The sequence below is a fragment of the Theropithecus gelada genome, chromosome 19 (assembly GCF_003255815.1).
Source record: "Theropithecus gelada isolate Dixy chromosome 19, Tgel_1.0, whole genome shotgun sequence".
NCBI classification, from domain to species: Eukaryota; Metazoa; Chordata; class Mammalia; order Primates; family Cercopithecidae; genus Theropithecus; species Theropithecus gelada.
Window position 1 is genome coordinate 24,891,320 of NC_037687.1, and position 3,831 is coordinate 24,895,150.

The 3,831-nt window shown below is 53.2% G+C and overlaps 1 protein-coding gene across 1 annotated transcript in view; it reads left to right on the plus strand.

Moving 5' to 3' along the window:
• The first annotated feature begins 202 nt into the window (after nt 1-202).
• The window catches only part of EHD2 (EH domain containing 2), a 22,881-nt gene continuing 19,252 nt past the window's right edge, over nt 203-3,831 (plus strand). The window contains exon 1 of the mRNA XM_025366797.1: nt 203-392. The gene's annotated coding sequence lies outside the window, so the exon portion shown is untranslated. The remainder of the gene's footprint in view (nt 393-3,831) is intronic.

Sequence of the window (3,831 nt, forward strand, 5' to 3'; positions counted from 1 at the left end):
CGACCTAAGTTATTGTTACTCTTATTGCTGCTGCTGTTGTGATTCCCGTGTTAAGAAGAGAGACGGGTTGGGGAGCAGCCCAACGCCGGATGTGGAGGTGGAATTCGAATCCCAGGCTGGACGCTGGAGCTCTCGCCCGCGGTGCTAAGGCGTCTTCCCCACTCCCCACAAGGGGGCGCCAGAGGCCGGGCGCCCGGTTTTGAGGGGGGCTCCTCGTCCCGCCCCTCCCTCCTGTCCTCCCTCCCGTCCTCCCCGCTCCTGGCCCCACCCGGCTCAGACGGCTCCGGACGGGACCGCGAGCACAGGCCGCTCCGCGGGCGCCTCGGATCCCTGCGGGACCCCACCCCCGCCCAGCCTGCCCAGCCCGCTGCAGCCGCCAGCGCGCCCCGTCGGTGAGTGCTCCCAGCACCGCAGCTGTCGCCTCACGACCCCAGCCCGAGCCTGCCCTGGTTCCCCATGTCTGATCCCTGCTCCCCGCCACCCTGTCCCCAGTCTGTAACGGTCTCCCCAGGTGTTCCCCAATCCCTCCCAGTCTTCACCAGTCCCCCCAGTCTGTAACCATGTCCCCCACTCCCCCAGTCCCCTCACTCTTACGCAGCCTCTCCCACTCCCCTAATCTCCTCCATCCTCCCCCAACACCCCTCCCTATCCCCTGGCTAGAGATCCTCTGGGCAGGGTCTCCATCCAGGCCCTCATCCATATCGGCTAACTTGGCCCCTCCAGCCACCCAAGAGCCCCTCTCCTGCCTCACCAGCTCCATTGGCCACTGCTGATGGCATTCTCCCCAGCTCTCTCTCAGGGCCCTCCCTGCCTGGGACACCGCCCAGAGCCCTCTCCCTCTGCCCACATCCCAGATCCTGCCTCTCTTTTCCGCTCCTGCCACTCCTTCACAAACTCCCTTTCCTTTTATCTCCCCCACCCCCTCGCCACCCCTTTTAAAAGTCTCATGATTTTATGGATTTTAGCATATTTGATCTGCAGTTATTTTGATGCTCAAATTGCTCCATTTTTGGCCATTGGCCACCCCTGCAAGCTGGGTCCTCTGTTCCTGTAACATGCCCAATCCGCCTTTGAGCACTTCCTCACCGTCTGACCCAGGCTCACTTGTTCTTCCCTGCCCCAGCCCTGGAATCCACCATTTCTCTAAGGAGTCCCAGGTTCTTTTAGTGGGGAACGGTATTTAGAGACTCCCATCTTACCAAAAGTTGATTCTTTGAAAAGATCAGTAAAATCATAAGCATCAACGGGACCAATCGTTTTTGTTTTTCTTTTTTAAAAAAAGTTAAGACACACACATATGGCTGGTATCAGAAATGAAAGAGGGGGACATCACTACAGATCCTACGATAAATAAAAGGATAGTAAGGGAAGATAGAGAACACAGTCTGGGTGCTGGAGGTGCTCATTGCTCCTGGATTGGTCATGGTTAACCTCCCTAACTCAGATCTTTAGACCTATGATAGGATTGCAAGCTCTGAGGTCAGGTTGCCTGGGTTTGGGTCCCAGCTTGAGCATTTTCTAGCTAAGTGATCTTGGGTAATTTATTGCTGTCTTCCTTTGCCTTGTTGCTGAGCCTCCTTTGCCTTGTTAAAAAAGCAGAGATGAGGCCGGGCGCGGTGGCTCATGCCTTTAATCCCAGCACTTTGGGAGGCCGAGGTGGGCGGATCACGAGGTCAGGAGATCGAGACCATCCTGGTTAACATGGTGAAACCCCGTCTCTACTAAAAATACAAAAAATTAGCCAGGCGTGGTGGTGGCCGCCTGTAGTCCCAGCTACTCAGGAGGCTGAGGCAGGAGAATGGCATGAACCTGGGAGGCGGAGCTTGCAGTGAGCCGAGATGGCGCCACTGCACTCCAACCTGCAGCCTGGGTGACAGAGTGAGACTCGGTCTCAAAAAAAAAAAAAAACAAAACAGAGATGAGCCAGCATGGTGGCACACACCTGTAATCTCAACACTTTGGGAGGCCGAGGTGGGTGGATCACCTGAGCTCAGGAGTTTGGGACTACCCAGGGCAACACAGTGAAACTCTGTCTCTACTAAAAATACAAAAAAAAAATTAACTGGGTGTGGTGGCGCATGCCTCTAGTCCCAACTACTTGGGAGGCTGAGGCAGGAGAATCTCTTGAGCCGCAGAGGTAAAGGTTGCAGTGAGCCGAGATTGCGCCACTGCACTCCAGCTTGGGCTACAGAGTGAGACTCCATCTCCAAAAAAAAAAAAAAAAAAAAGACAGAAGGAAAAGCAGGGATGGTAATAGACCTACTTTACAGGGTTATGAAGGTTAAGTGAGTTAGTACAGTGCCTGGCATGCAGTGATCATAAATGTTGCATCATTTTTCTTTTTTTTTTTTTTTTTTTTTGAGACAGAGTCTCGCTCTGCGGCCCAGGCTGGAGTGCAGTGGCCGGATCTCAGCTCACTGCAAGCTCCGCCTCCTGGGTTTACGCCATTCTCCTGCCTCAGCCTCCCGAGTAGCTGGGACTACAGGCGCCCGCCACCTCACCCAGCTAGTTTTTTGTATTTTTTAGTAGAGACAGGGTTTCACCGTGTTAGCCAGGATGGTCTCGATCTCCTGACCTTGTGATCCGCCCGTCTCGGCCTCCCAAAGTGCTGGGATTACAGGCTTGAGCCACCGCGCCCGGCCTGCATCATTTTTCTTAACACTCAACAGCCCTCATGACCTGGGTACACCCAGGCAACCTTCTCAGCTCCATTTCTCAACCCTCCTCTTTGTGCCCCTGTGTCAACCACCCAGATATTTCATGGCTCCCAACACACCAGGACCTCTCACACCCCCAGACCTTTGCATGCACCGTCCTCTCTGCCTAAATCCCCTTGTCTTGCCTGCTCTTCATGGAGCAGCTGAAAAGTCAGCCCTGCCCTGAGTCTTACTGGTGCTGTGGTCGCTTTCTCACACCCTCCTCTGGATATCTGGCTTGTGTCTAGGTCCTCATTAGAGGCTCTGGGTGGGTGAGGGATGATCTCTGACTGGTTTCTGGGTCCACAGTGCCTGAAGCATGGAGTGAGTGATTTCAGTGAAAATGTGTCAAATGATGGAAGGGTGAAGAGAGGAAGAAATGAATGAAGTGATTAAGGAATCAGTTTCTTCCAGGCAGCTTCTGTATCCTTCGCCTTGTCCATCTCTTGGTTTTCCATTACCACCATCAATCCCCCTTCTTTTTTTTTTTTTTTTTTTTTTTTTTTGAGACAGAGTCTTGCTCTGCCGCTGGGGCTGGAGTGCAGTGGCCGGATGTCAGCTCGCTGCAAGCTCTGCCTCCCGGGTTTACGCCATTCTCCTGCCTCAGCCTCCCGAGTAGCTGGGACTACAGGCGCCTGCCACCTCGCCTGGCTAGTTTTTTGTATTTTTAGTAGAGACGGGGTTTCACTGTGTTAGCCAGGATGGTCTCGATCTCCTGACCTCGTGATCCGCCCGTCTCGGCCTCCCAAAGTGCTGGGATTACAGGCTTGAGCCACCGCGCCCGGCCCAATCCCCCTTCTTTAACCATGTCACCATTAATCTTCTTTCTCTTCCTTCAGCTGGTTCACTATCATCTCCCTTTTTTTTTTGTTTTTTTTTTTGTTTTTTTTTGTTTTTTTGAGATGGAGTCATACTCTGTTGAGTGCAGTGGTGGGATCTTGGCTCACTGCAACCTCCACCTCCCGGGTTCAAGTGATTCTCCTGTCTCAGCCTCCTGAGTAGCTGGGATTACAGGTGGCCACCACCATGCCTGGCTAATTTTTTTTTTTTTTTTTTTTTTTTTTTTTTTTTTTGTTTTTCATGCAGGCTGTGGTTTTGGCCCCGAGTTGGGAGTGGGGGGCGCGGCTTGCCACTC